Below are 15,754 nucleotides of genomic sequence, written 5' to 3'. Positions count from 1 at the left end.
TCGATAGGTGCAGAGAACAGTGTCAAACAGCTGTGTGTGTATGAAATATTATGTCACCAAATGCGGTGAAAAGTCCTACATGATGGTAGCATGACATTCAATTTCTGTTTGGTTCAATTATAACTTTAGTCGGATTAAGATCATCAAAAATCACTGTTCACATGGTAGACTGTATTAAGACATGGTAGAGTATTGTCTTAATCATATTAAAATTATATTATTGTGGTCCATGTGACAAACTCAAGCCCCAACCGTAGAAGAGAGGTTCGCTGATTTTGATGACAGCCTTTACATAGGTTAGTAATAAGCGAATGTAATGTTAATTGCTTAAAGCAAACTTGCATTCATGCTAACAAGCAAATGATTAAAGAAATTATATTTATGCAATTTAAATATAAAATATGATTGATGTATACTTTACACTTTAAATATATTGCTTCAATTAAAATGATTCAAACTTTTTTGTCAAATAAAAAGCTTTCCACAATAAATTTGTGGCTCAAAAGTTCACTTTAGGCACCGGTACTGTTTTGAAAGTATCGATTTAGTAGAGGTGTTGAACCTACACTGGTCTTACGGTTCGGTTACGATTATCATGCCATTGTTCAATTCGATATCTCGGTGCATCACGGGGCATTGACTATGCTTTTCATACACAATCATATATTTTACTTAACACAACAAGAATTTTTGTATTAAAATGTATAATTTTTAAATACATATGTATTTGTAATACATTTGTCCTTTAATACAAGCAGTCAGATATATGAAACTGTACCTTTAATTTTCCCTGCCTAATGAAAACATCAAATAAAAACCGAATGTATCAAAACAAAACGTAAGGTCATGCAAAGAACAAACATGAGCATTTAAAGCAATATCAAAAATATTATTCCCCTTGCTTTTTGAGCTATAAACTGGTCACGCGCTTAACAGAAAGGGCTGCGATCGGCTCTAACACTGTTTCACCGATAGTGACACTATACGGCTAGCGGCGATCACAGCTGATCCATGACAGACGCAGTGAAGAAAGAAAACTCTCTAAACTTCTGCTTTAACTTCAGTGTCCAGTGAAGGACTGTCTAGCAAACACACGCAGTCAATTGTGCTAGTTTCTGCATTTTAACTTACTCGCACTCTTCTCCCCGCCATAGCAGTCTACTGCGCACATAACGCATATGAGATAATGTTGTCAGCACATAATCAGGGTTTCTGCAGATATCATATGTTAAATGTAAGACTTTTTGACCTTTTTAAGGGACAATTAAGCCTATTATAATTTAAGACCCTAATCACAATATCAAAAAACACGCGAGGAGAAAATGCAAAAAATCACAAATAAAGTTTAAGAAATGTGGTAAAATAAAATGATTTAAATTGAACAGTACTAAAGACAGGTTAGATGCACCATTTAAGTAAGAAAGAAGAAAAAAAAACAATCTTAAGCCTTATTTATAACTTTCGTCTGGCGCCACATCGCGCAACTCTGCTGACTGTGCGCGCACTCACGAAACTTTTTACAGTTGACGCATTCGCCATTGTGATATTTATTAAAACGACAGGGGTGCGGTCAAAGGAAACCCACGTAAAGATCACACAGATAAACGGTAGTAGTAAGTTTTCGTCATATCTTTAATATCGTTCAAGATTTTTTAAACTATTATTTTTTTATTATTTTATAATTTATTATTATAATTATAAAGTTTTATAACCATTCAGATTTTTTTAAATCAAACTTTGATGCATCACTCGCTTTTGTTCATATCTCGGACAGTTCTATCTATTAAAGTTAAATATCAATGACAAAAGAACATGGGTTGCTCTATAATTACATTTTTTATTATGGAAAAAATATAAGAACAAAAAAACTTACTAAAAATATGTTTGTTTGTTTGTTTGTTTTTTTGCCTACTCAACAATACACACATTACTGTCTAGCTAGTTTCTACTGTCCTATACTTATGCTTAAAAGGCAATAATGGTCCAACACTCCTGTCCATTATCACCAATAAAGCTAGAAATATTGGGCATCAGTTACTGTAAACTGATTAGGTAGGCCCACACGGAATCTGCACGCTCAGAATTCCGCTGATTTCCGCAGATTTTTCGCCCATCATTATTACTGTTTATATAATTGAGTAAATGTGTGTAAATCTATATTTATTTCCATTTTTAAATTAATTACAGAAATATTATTGACTAATGAGAAAATGTTCATCTGATTATGTACAATGCAGTTTGTAAAGTAATACTTTCTGTCTTTTAGATTGCATTGTAAACATTAAATAAAGTTAAAAAGATATTATTTTTAATTCACATATTAAGGTTTCAGTTATGATAGTCCCAAAATAATTCAGCAGAAATCCGCAGATTTTTACCTAATTTTTCTGCATAAATAGCAAAAAACGTCCGCAGATTCCGTCTGGCCCTACTGACAGGTTCAAATATTCTTTTTCAGTAATCAAAGACATAATTTGTTAAATTTAGTTTGTAGCTATTACATTGTTTTAACTTCAAAATTGTAATATATAAATCAGTGTAAAACCTATGAATAGTGGAAAAACATATTCTGCAATATTAAAACCACCTGGGTCTCCACTTTTGCTATGGCATCTTTTTTTGTTTGTTTGTTTTAACAAACTTATCCCTCAGGTTTTCCAAACTTGTACAAAAAGTTTCCTCCTTTCCCACGTCTGTTGCAATTACTAGCCAAGAATTATTGGTCATCTGGTTATCTCTATGCTGATCACGCATAATTGGATCATTAAGATGTCTGTACAGGCGTACCTGTTTCAGACAAATCTCTTCAAGTGATTCATATTCAACTCAATCAAACGTGGCGCCGCGCGAACTGTTCACCCGAAATCTGTTTACTCCACCAGCTGAAATCATGTGGTGCGCACCGTAAGCGAACCTCCGCAAACACAGCGATGACATAACATTCGACGCGCACACTTAGTTTAATAACAGAAAGCTGATTGGCTATTGCAGGTTGGTCTCATTTGTAGTTGTATTACGACGAATTATGTTAGGACTAGTGAAATAAAGAACTACAACACCACGAAAACCAAGCAACAACAACAACAACAAAAAGAATTTAAATGAGCATTAGATGTAGCGTTACATGGACATAAGAAAAATGAGACCTGTGCAAATTTAAGACTTTTGAAGGCCTGAAATTTCGATTTTTAAATTTTAGACTTTTTAAGACCCTGCGGAAACCCTGAACCGAATTGTCCGCATTTGCATCATGGTGCACCGAAGAAACAATACATTTTGACACCTATGATTTAGCACCGTTATTGAAATAACCCCAAACAATACCCAACCCTACTGTTCACTTATTTCCACTAACTAAAAAGCTGAATTTCCATTCCTTATAATAAACGGTAAACAGGCCACTGTTGTGCTTTGCATATTTAAAAACACAAATAATAATTAAATGCAGCTTAAAAATGTTATTTTAATAAAGTTTTATTAAAATTTTAGCTGAAAATAACTTTGTATGACTTAAATAGCTACTATAAAAAAAAACTATTTATCACAGGCATAAAAAACGGGTCACAATCTTGCAATGTCATATAAAAATAGAAAGTTAGGCTGCCAGTTAAACAGGACAGCCATAGGAAAGAGCCACCACAGTACAGTGGTCCCTCGCTATAACAATTTCGCGGATTTCACCTATTGCGGGCTATTTTTATAATGTAATACCCATGATTAGAGGAACCACTGTATATGCAAGACATGAAATATGCTGAAAAACATTTGCTAAATTTTAGGTTGAACTCTAATTGTAATCTCTATTGTTTACAAACAGACAGACAGACAGACAGAGTTCAAAAGGTAGAGACAGACATACAGAAGAAAGCACAACAGAATAAAAGGCAAGAGATATATAAAAATTCAGGATGATAAATGCAATTTCAAATTCCTGTGGTGTGTGACCAAATAAATTTCAGTTCACACTCATGAATTGAAAGGAAGCCAATTCTTCAATTTGAAGTTTTGCAGCACAGCCCTGATATTTGCACATACAGTGATATCCATCTTTCCTCCACCTCTTCCACATGCATACACTCATTTCCCATCAATATTCTCCCACAGAGCTGCAACTATGCATCTGCCTTCCGTCCCCGTGGAGAGTATCTGCCCCGACACCATGATTTCCAGCTGACAAACTTCACACGACATAGCAAGATGAGCCCCTGGATCACACTTGAACTCCTGCATGCGTTCAAATCAATCCAGAATCAAATCAAACGGGACCACCCCGACGATTGCTGTGCCCTCTCTATGCCTGATGACACCGGCCGGGAAAGATGGAAAAGGGGGACTTTAATTTGGCAGAGGTGATGGGTCAAGAGAAAGGTATCATGGGAGTGATTAGAGAATGCAAGATGAGCTGATCGAAGCACAGAGAATATGAAAGCAGGGCAGAGAAAAGTCTTACATTACAAAAATAGATGCTGGCATGCAGTTTGGATTTCTCAATATGGTTTAGCAGCAAATGTGCACCATATTATTTAGTAATCTTAACCTCGCTAAACTTTAAACTGTGTCTTTTAAATGTAGGCACGTTCAGAACAATTCATGGTAACTTATGTGATATTTGTGTGAAGCCAATTGAGAAAAAAATAAATAAACAGGATTTTTCTACTTCTTTGGAATTTACTTATTTAATAAAGCTTTATATATATATTGAGAAAATATTAAATATTATACTTATTTATATACTAAATTGAGAATCGTGATATTTTAGCTTAAAATACGATTCTGTAGATGTAAAATAAAGGTTAATATGAGTCGCCAATTATTATTGTTTTTTTCTCAAACATATAGTAAAACAACAATAATAATATTATATGTAGGTCTACTGGTTTCTATAAATAATTCTATTCTACTTATAATAATTCTGATGTTGAATTATGTTTGAGAAATAGGTTTATGCTTGCAATCTGTCATTGACAACATTATTAGACCATTTAATTCACTGGTAAAATCAACATTATATAGGCCAGAGTAGTTATACTGACACTGTAAACATTTATATTCATGAACAACTTTGTGTTCGCTATGAAAGAAAAAACATATCAAATGCTTGTCGCAATCATAACTCTAAAATGCAATATGATTTATCATTTAAATGATGTGCACGCTTTCGGTTTCATTTTCACTGCTAAGTGCTGTTCATACTTCGCGTGCGGCTTTCAAACGATCACTCTGTACCACAAACTGAAGATTATTTACAACGTTATTACCTGTTACTCACAGCCTATGCAGGTTCTGTTCACTGAAGTAGACACGCATGCGTCTATCATTAAGTAGGGCGCACGCCCGCCCTCGCTGTGGTAACAGCTCACGTCATGTGTGATTTCTTGGCCGCGAATACAGCATTATATGTTGTATATTTACATTTTTAGGTTAATTATACCTTATAAATACAGTATGTGACTCTTTCAACATCATTTGGAGGTGTCCATGTCGCTGAGCAATGTATGTGAAACAATGAAAAGACACGAGCAGCTGCCTTTGCTTCTCTCCTGAACTTGAAAATATGGTTGGCAGAATCGTAGAAATGCTGGATAAGGATCGTCTAGGGGGTCGAATCGAGATTTTATATATATATATATATAAATATAAATATAATACAAGGGGAAAATATACTGAAAATATACTTTACTTTTATAAGTGACCCCAGAAATATCACATCACAAAAGTCAAAATGGATTGGTGGCAACAAATAATGCTCACTTTAGAGGCCTGTTTACAGAGAACACTTTTTTTACTATTCAGCTGCACTGCTTTCCATTGTTTGATACATGAATGTGTTTGAGCATATGTCTAATGTTATGTTTGCTGCATGTTGCACAACGATGTTTTAAAAATATAGCACTAAAGAAGCTACACTTTTAAAAGTGCATCTCTAGGAGTCACTAGATTGTTTTACCCATTGTTAAAATGTTTAAACAAAATCACATGCCGTTTGAATAGCTAACAAACATGTGTTGATGACCAAAAGAACAGAGAGGCATGAAAGACCGACATTTGATGCCATTATTAAAACAAGGTTTTCTTATGATTTCAAGCACTGACAATAGGCAAATCTGTGAAGTCTTCTGCACTCTGCACATAGCGTTTAAGGCTCACGGGGACCAATGATGCAATAAAGCTCTAATTGTTTACAGAGTTGCATCAGGGTCTAATCTCCAGATGTGTTTTTGTTGTTTATTGCTCACCTACACTGAGTGCTTGGGCTTTCCTGTGAGACCTAATTGGTCAGTTGTTTTCTGAAGACTCAGCAAAACAGTAAACCCATAAGTTTTCATTAGGAGCAAGCTACATCTCAGTTAAAATGGCCTTCCTCCTCACAGCGATCCAAGCACGTATTGAACACAATACGCAGGTCGGTGATGCCGTTTGCAGGAGCGCTCAAATCAGAAGTGTGTACAAGAGTTTACTCCGAAGGGACTGCAGTGACCATTATAGAAGTGTGCAGATGTCAAAGCTATTCCCCTGAGAGGAGCAAGAGCATGAAATCTGCTCACACAGATAGGGGTTTAAAATAAAACAGCAAATATACAGTACAATACTGGTTTAGATTTTCTTTTGAACTGCCAGGCTTACAAATGTTAATGAGAATCCTGTTAGTGACAAAGATCAAATGGAAAAAAGAAGGTAAAGGGGGACTCTTGAAAGTATGATTTAAGAGTGTGAGTTACAGTATAAGAGACAGATTAAGACTGCAAACAAATATCATATTACAGTTTACCAATGTAATAGCAGCCTTTTTTGGTAACACATTAGTTTAAAGGTCTGTTCATAAGGCAGTCATGAATATGAAGGAGTTTAATGCATGCTTATGACAAGCATCATCAAGATTCCATTGTTTGAGATGTCTTAGTCATGACATCTTGACATAAACAAATACATCAAACCATGACTTTCGCTCCATCTGAAATTGCATAATTCCTTACTATATAGCAAGAGTTCCCAAACTTTTCACCCCATGACCCCCAAAATAACAATGCCAGTGACTCAGGACCCACAATATGTAGTTATGTATATGCAAACCTTGCATGCAACAGTACACATATACAATGTTTACATTTGGAGATCGTCACTCTGAGACTTTCCTCCATATTCAGTCATGGCCTTTATTTTTAATGTATGTGAGCAATGAAATGTAAGTATTAACTACTATTTTTTTCTTCTGTAGGTTATGGATAAAATATGGTAACTAGTTCAATCAAATGAATTAGATTTTTGGAAATCACCAAGCAACCCCCCTCATCGTCTCGCAACCCCCTGGGGGGTCCAAACCCTCACTTTGGGAACCACTGCTATACAGTATGAAAAAACTGTATGTGAGCTGAGTAGTACTGTATGCCAAAATTCATGGTATTCGGGAAAACAGTAAGCGAGAAGTACCTGGATGATGAGAGATAGCGAGCTGCGTATCCAATGGAAACTTTACTATTTCATGATGTCACGCACGAGAAATCATGAATGGGATTGTAGCTACTGTATGCACCTGACCAGTATGCTGTTGGTCATGTGAAAATGACAAATGGTGGATACGTCTGAATTCCATTCATACTGCTCTCATACTATATAGAACATACTTTTCCAGTGGTTGTGTGGTGAATTAAAATTCCAATGTAATACCTACGCGAGCAAAATGCGAATTTTGTCTTTGTCATGACAACATAATCATCAAGAGACCATTATAATTGTTACTGTAAAATATTTTCTGTTTCAGTGAAACAAATGAATTTATCATGAAATTTATTTTTAAAAGCGTCAGTACTCTCATTAGTCACATAATTTCATAACATCATCATTAATATTTAATGATATTTATACGCATTTCAATGGCAAATTAAATTTGTCGTTAAAGAAAGAAAAATATAGGAAAAATATTAATGATGCTGTTATAAAACTCATGACAATTATTATGGCCTCATGATAATCAGTTTTATGACAGATTTATTACAAATTATGTCTTATTTTATATTATTAATCTGTCATAAAGACACTGACAAGTTTTAATATATTTTTTTTATTGTTTCCACAATTTTTTTTAAGCAGCACAACCTTTCAACATATACTACTACTTCATACACTACTGCTACAACAACAAACACTACAATTGCAACAATATGAAAAAGAAAGAAAGAAAAGAAAAGAAAGAAAGAAAGAAAGAAAGAAAGAAAGAAAGAAAGAAAGAAAGAAAGAAAGAAAGAAAGAAAGAAAGAAAGAAAGAAAGAAAGAAAGAAGAAGAAAGAAAGAAAGAAAGAAAGAAAGAAAGAAAGAAACTGAAATTTTGAATGGCAGTGTATTTATAGACATCCAAATATATCTACAGTATTTATGTCCTCATAGCACTAAATACTTCAACTATACAAAAGCAAGATTTGAATACATTCATAATACACAATTAAAAGTACTGCATATAAAAGGCCTACATCCCACCAGCAAATTAATGGCAACTCAAAATGAGCCATGCTTTTTCAACTTCATTTTAATTTGCAGTCCCCTGTTGACAGTACCGCAGTTCATTAATATTAATTACACTTTTATTAATCCGACTGATTCCAACTGATTTACAGCCCCAAAATAATTGCTTTGGTTCGACAGTGCTGATTATAATTGAGACGATTGTGTTTATCGCAGTTGGACTTTGGACGTTTGCTACAGGGAAATTTACACTTGGACTGCCGCAAGCTATCAGAGTGAATTAAACCATACGGACGTCACACATTTTAGACAAGCAGAAAATAAAAAGAACTACTTTAATTTGTCACATTTCTTATTTAAGCAATACATGACCATTCTGTCATCATTTAATCACCCTAATGTTTTTTTAAACTCACATTCATGAATACAAAAGACAGCATTTTTTACCACATTGGTTATTTTTTCAGTGCAATTACACTAAATGGAAGCATTCAAAGCTACAAAAATGAATGCAAACGCAGTATGACAGTACTATAAAAGTGAGGTGAGATGAATAAATGATGGCACAATGTTCCTTTTTTTCTGTGAACTCTTAAACTCTTAATTCAGGTACAAATTGCACAAATTACTGCCTTTGAAGAAAAAACTATTGAAAAAAAGTCTAATACATTCCACAAGTGTAGCACTACAGAAAGATTTTTTTGTGATCAATTTGTATTCATTCATCATTCTGAGATAGGCTTTCAATGTACAGCTAATGAGAACAGATGTGTTCTCAGACAACACACAATCGCACAGCACAAGGTCAATAGTATAGTGGAAGTGTCTGACCACACACTTCAGGTCTTCGTTACTGGCTGTGATGAACTACGAGAAATGCAGGATACACAGAAAAGACCACCACTGTTTGTGTTTTTTCAAGCCAGCAGGAAACAATGCTACTCAATGACCTCATGAGGTACTGATGCCGGGCTGTGAGAGATTTCTGGCTCTAAACATGGAGATTTGCAAGCTGGAGGTCCTGCAGCATTTGCAGCCAGAGTTCCTAATGGCATTGCGACATGTTTTTTTTTTTTTTTCTTCTTCATTTTAACGTTGTTCACTGTATTCAAACTAATTTTACACCACTCTATTGTTTCCTGATTCTTACAGATTAAATAATAAATTAATTTTAAAAGGACATGTCAGTCAATCAGTAGGAGTGTGAGATATTTATTGTGTATTATATGGTAATTGTCTATTTAACAATAGGCAAGCTGATATTATCGAGTATGTCACATACTTACTATGCTTACTTTATATATTTTTTCTCTTGATTTCACAAATGTGTTGGGGTTCTACACTTTATTCTAGTTGTTGATACACTGTAAAAAAAAAAAAAAAAAAAAAAAAATCGACACAATCAATTTGTGTAGGAATTCAGTTATTAGTTATTAGTAGGCCCACATGGAATCTGTGTGCAGATTTTTAGGCCATTATTGAGTCTATGTATTTACTTGTGTAAATGTGTGTAAATTTATATTTATTCAGTTTTTTTTATTAATTTCACTAATAATATTGATGATATAATAATAGTAATATAAAAATGTTCATATGATTTATTTACAATACAGTTTGTAAAGTCATTTTTCTGTCTTTTAGTAGATATATTTTATGAGACACTTGCTTTGTTTACCAAAAAAGTGGATCTAATTGGATTTGCATTGTAAACATTAAAAGTTAAAAATTGATATATTTTTTTATTTCATATATTACATTTTTAGTTATGATACTCCTAAAATCATTCCGCATAAATCCGCAGATTTTTACAAAATTCTGCACAGAAATAGCAAAAAATGTCCGCAGATTTTGTCAAATTAAGTAAAAAAACCACAAGAATCATGTTGTTTCATTTTAAATGAGTAGTTTGAACAAACATGAAGAAACATCTTAATTTTAATGTAATAATTGTTTTAACACTAGAACTACAATAGCTACTGCAATTGCCATATCAGTCATTCTGACCGTTCTCATATAAGACGTCATAATTACATTCAAAGCTTCAATTGAGATAATAAAATTAAGTTTTGAATGCCTGCCATTATTTTTAATTAAGTCATCAATCTAAACACAATCTTTTGGTAATATAGCCTATAAATGTATAGTTAGGCTATGTTAGACCACCTGCGAATGTCTGTGCCTTGATTTTATTTACAGTTTCTCAAGCAGGGGGTTAAAGCTTTTTACAGAACTGAATATGCTGTTTTGAAAGGCATATCTGAAGGAAAGTTATGCCTTTGCCAACAGAAAGTTATGTTTTTGCTAGCAGGAAGTTGCTAGGCAACAGAGGCAGTCGTATTTAAAATCATGGGGAAAACGTAGCAGACACTGGAAAAATGCATGCGGTCATTTTAACCAATATAGTAGTTCTATGTAGAAATAATCAAAACTCTTTTATGTTTTATATTTTAATAAAACAACAAACTTAGAAGAAAATATACACATATTTAGTAAAAGAGAATTATAGATGCATTTTATTTCAACGAAGTTATTAAATAGAAAAATCAAAAGTGGTAAAAATGACCGACTTGGTAGTTCTTTCGTTAAAACATTTTACAGTATAGAGTCAATATTGCAGAAATATTTAGCATTTAGCAATATTACTTTGTGTTTTTATAGGAAGCAGCATTCAAAATCTATTTTGACTATTGTATGGGTCAAAATTACTGATTTATATTTTATGCCAAATATTACTAGACTTAAGTAAACTCATGTCCAATGAAATATTTAGTAAATGTTGTATTGTAAATATATCATTACTTTTTGATATGCATTGCTAAAAGCTTCATTTGGACAACTTTAAAGGCAATTTTCTCAATATTTACAGGGCTTCTGCTTTCAACAAGTTTTAGACATTTTAAGACCATTATGAATGAAATTTTAGACTTATACAGGGCTAAATGCTAAGGATTTTTTTTTATATCCCAGTTGCAAAAGATTTTCACCTGACAAATCTAAAAATGATTATAATTTAATGATTAAAAAATAATAATTGAATAATAAAAATACAGGTCAGGTCAGAATCCTCAGCAGTAATTCAACAGAGAACTTTTAAACAAATCTTACTGTAAGTAATTAAATGCTGTCTTTAAATGAAAAGTTAACCGTTTTATTAAGATTGGAATTGTTGGTGATTCTATGGGTGTTAATGGCCAGTTTGGGTAGCTATACATGAACAAAGGAAAATTAAGACCTGTAAAAAAAGATTTAAGACCTAAAACACAATATTTCAATAGTTTTAATGCCTACATTTTTGCTTCTGAGATTTAAGACTTTTCAAGACCATTTTTAAGAATTTTTAAGATACCCTGTATTTAGATTTTTTATTTTGAATTTTACTGTCAGATTCCAGATTCTCAAACAGTAAAATTTTGGCCAAATATTGTCCCATCTCAACATACCATACATCAATGGAAAGCATTTTTTTCAGCTTTCATCTCTCTCTTTCTCTTTTAAACTGACCCTTATGAATAGTTTTGTTTCAGGATCACACAGCAAAAACAGTAAACCGGTAAAGTAAACATCAATACACATCTCATTATTTACAAGGAACAGTTATAAAACATCTTCATTTATTAATTTATCTTTAAAATCGAAAAAGATGACAATTTTTACTAGTTGTCTAAGACAGCTACATTTGCACTTCTCCATTTCATTAGTATCATATTTGATAATAAACAGCAAAAAACAAAAAAAAATGGACTAAAACTAGGCCTCTGTTTACAAAGAAAAAAAGTTTCAAACTACGCCAGCGGGTTTGGAGTGGTACAGTAGAAGCGACTCTTTTATTCCATTTACACACGTGGAATTATAACTTAGGGGATTCACTCTGCAAAATAAATGAGCTTGTCACAAAGCCTTTCAATGAGTACGTGGCCAGAAAGAGAGAGACTCATTTATTCACACCCTCCTGAGCGGCATGCCTGGGAACGTGTCCGATTCTCAGAGCTCAAGCCAGAATTACCACTGAATCATCCAGATACAAAGAGCCAAACCTTTGTGCTTGAGAGAGAGAGAGAGAGAGAGACAGAGAGAGAGAGAGAGAGAGAGAGAGAGAGAGAGAGAGAGAGAGAGAGAGAGAGAGAGAGAGAAAGAGTCCAGCTCTCATTCAGGTCCACATTAAAAGGTCTCTGCTTTCCTGCCCTCCTCCAGATTCTTACATATTCCCTCATAACACGTGTACAACGCTTCCAACCACGTTCATAATATATGGACTTTAGGTGTCGTTACAGCACCTCAATTCATATTCTTTTATCTGAACGGATTAATAAAACATTAGGAGAGGCTTGAAATAATAGCCCGCTCATATCGTTTTTTAAATCTTCCCCTAATTCTTCCTCAAAAGCTGCAGTGTTCGGCGCTCCTGGTGTTAAGATATGAATATGCAAGTGAATGGGAGAGAAAGACAGCCACAGCGGGGGACAGATACACTGAATCGCTTTAGCGAGGACCCATTTGGGCCCTAAGTGTTCCCTCCGCGCTGCCTCAGAAAGAGCCTCTCCATTTTTCAGCCGGGAAAATAATAAGCTACAGCGGAAACCTGGGGAGCCGGTGGTTTGCTGGCAGAGATTTCTCTCCAAATGCTGCAGCCTGTGTGTTCGGAATAGCTGTAGCTCACCTGCGACGTGACGTGAGCATGAAAGAAAGGAACAAAAGCCCTCATTTCATTGGGCTGAGGAGTTTCTGAGGGGTTTAAATTATTACCAGTCTAAAGACCAGCTCATTGGTGGAGTTTGAAAGTGCAGCTGACCATGGAATTTTTTTAAGTGCACACCTATTCATTGCATTTATTTCAAACCAATTCACATCATTAAAATATCTCACCATACCTTCATAGCAGAAACACACACACATATAGGTTTCCAACTAGGCCTGTGTTTTGATCATTTCATTATGACTAAGAGTTTCACAAAACCACCCACCATGACATGATTCCATTGCTCATCATTATTTGAAATACCCATACAGTATATATAGCATTTACTTCTTCAGTGGCTTTAAAGAGCACACAAATATCATTTGTAACTCACCCAACATGTTTTCTCATAGCTGTATCTTTCCATGCTCTTGACCTCAGAGCTGATTCTATAACATCTCAGCTCTGAAATAACAGATATTAAAACATTTAAACATTTTCAATGATGGGATAATTTTATTCAATTTTGCTTTATTGATTAAAAAAAACAAGCAAAATCATTAATAACTGAAAAAAAAATTATACCTCAAAAGTATATTAATATGTTTTCTGATTATATAGACACAATGAATGAATGAATTAATTAATTAATGCATGAATGAACGTATGAATGAACGCACGAACGAACGCACGCACAAAAAAACAAACGTTGTGCGGCCCTATTTTTGTCACCAAAATTATATATAAACATTATTAAAAATATTTTTAGTATTCACATTATTAAATGGGATGGTGCGAGAGATCTCTAGAGTGGACCTCAACCTGAGGTATCAAGACATTTGTGCTGCTAATACATTACAAACCACAGGAAAGGGCAAATTCTTCTCATACTTCAGCCTCCACATCAAAGAAGGGCAAGGTGCTCCAGGATTGGCCAGCCAAGTCACCAGACATGAACATTATTGAGCATGTCTGGGGTAAGATGAAAGACGAGGCATTGAAGATGAATCCAAAGAATCTTGATCAACTTTGGGAGTCAAGCAAGAACCCTTTCTTTGCCATTCCATTTACTTTTTTAATAAGTTATTTGAGTCACTGCAGAGATGTATGGACGCAGTCGGCCAAACTCATGGGAGTCATACACAATATTAATTCTCTTTCCACTGCACCATGACTTTATATTCTATACTGTACATTATTTCTGTTAAGTGACAAAACTTTTGTCTAAGCAAAGTCAGACCTTACTGTCCTAATTAAATAATTAAAAATCAAGGCATGATCAAACTTTTTTGGGTAAAATAAGTGTAATCTAGAGGCCTTTGCCTTTCATATAAGCCACTTCTGATACGAAATGATCAACTAGAAGTCAAGTTATTATTTGTTGTTCCTAAAACTTGAATAGGCGACAAGACTTTTGTCAGGTAGTGTATATAACTAAAAATAATTAAATTAAAAATAATAATAATGTAGAAATGTAGCATTTGTACAGATGTTTTAGTAAATTAATAATATCAGATAATAATGCCATGGCACTAAATTAACGCCTTATTTATTTACCATATTGTAAACTTACTACAATTCTGAAAGTATCATAATGGTAATATTTAAAAGAAATGGTAAGACTTTAATACATATCTATTTCATTAGTGACTTGGTATACACAAATACTAGTAGGGAATAAGAATAAGAACATCAAAAAAATAGCAAAGCCTCTTTTTCTTACAGCCTTTAAGAGAGTGTAAGAATCCATAATCCACGAGCCTACAAAGAAATCAATGCTTGTCACTTTGCAAATGTGTGCATAAGGATTTATGTGTCCTTCCCGAGTATTCATTAAACTTATATTGTGCACCTGCAGCCATTAAAAGCTTTCCCTGGTTCTTTGAGGTTTGTCGTGGCCTGTGTTTCAGTACACTAGCGTGCTAATCCATCTTGGTTTGAGAGAGAATGATGATGGACATAAATAAAGGCAGCAGCCTCCTGCATGGAGAGCGTCTGACTAATGCACGTTTCCCTGAATACCGAATCAAAGGAAACAAACCTGGAATGTGCTCGGTCGCCACAGTGACGGGCTGTCAAGACAACGGCTCCTTCTCTCTAATGCGGCACACAGAGATGCAGCCAAAAGACTCGAACCTCCCAGAACCGGCTTTATCCTCAGCATTCTAGTGAAAACACAATCATGGAGGAAAAAAAAGGTAATTCGTTTTAAAATCTACAAGTGTATTACGAGTACTTTTTAGGACATTGTACCAGGGTAAATTTTAAATAATGTCATGATAGAAGTTTAATAATATTGTTTGAAATATATATATATATATATATATATATATATATATATATATATATATATATATATATATATATATATATATATATGATTTTGTTACTTGGGCTAAACCAGGTCGAAATTTATTTGATTCTAATTTTGTATTCATTTGGATAAATAATTCTTGTGATGTAACAGGATCTAAACAGGATATATAAACACACACACATGAATGAATAAATACTTAAGTAAATAAATACTTAAGTAAATAAATAAATAAACAAATAAATAAATAAAGCTGCCTTTGATTATTAAGATTTCCACAGTCAGTTAAAATTATAATGCAGCAATAA

The 15,754-nt window shown here is 33.8% G+C and overlaps 1 long non-coding RNA gene across 1 annotated transcript in view; it reads right to left on the bottom strand.

Moving 5' to 3' along the window:
- Positions 1-15,292, bottom strand: part of LOC130235327 (uncharacterized) — a 67,719-nt gene extending 52,427 nt beyond the window's left edge. Inside the window, exons 1-2 of the long non-coding RNA XR_008838383.1 lie at positions 15,174-15,292; positions 13,527-13,597 (exon numbers count right to left, since the gene is read on the bottom strand). This is a non-coding gene — a long non-coding RNA (uncharacterized LOC130235327). The remainder of the gene's footprint in view (positions 1-13,526; positions 13,598-15,173) is intronic.
- Between the last annotated feature and the right edge of the window lie 462 nt (positions 15,293-15,754).

The sequence above is a fragment of the Danio aesculapii genome, chromosome 9 (genome assembly GCF_903798145.1).
Source record: "Danio aesculapii chromosome 9, fDanAes4.1, whole genome shotgun sequence".
In the NCBI taxonomy this organism is placed as follows: Eukaryota; Metazoa; Chordata; class Actinopteri; order Cypriniformes; family Danionidae; genus Danio; species Danio aesculapii.
This window is presented reverse-complemented; position numbering and strand designations above follow the sequence as displayed.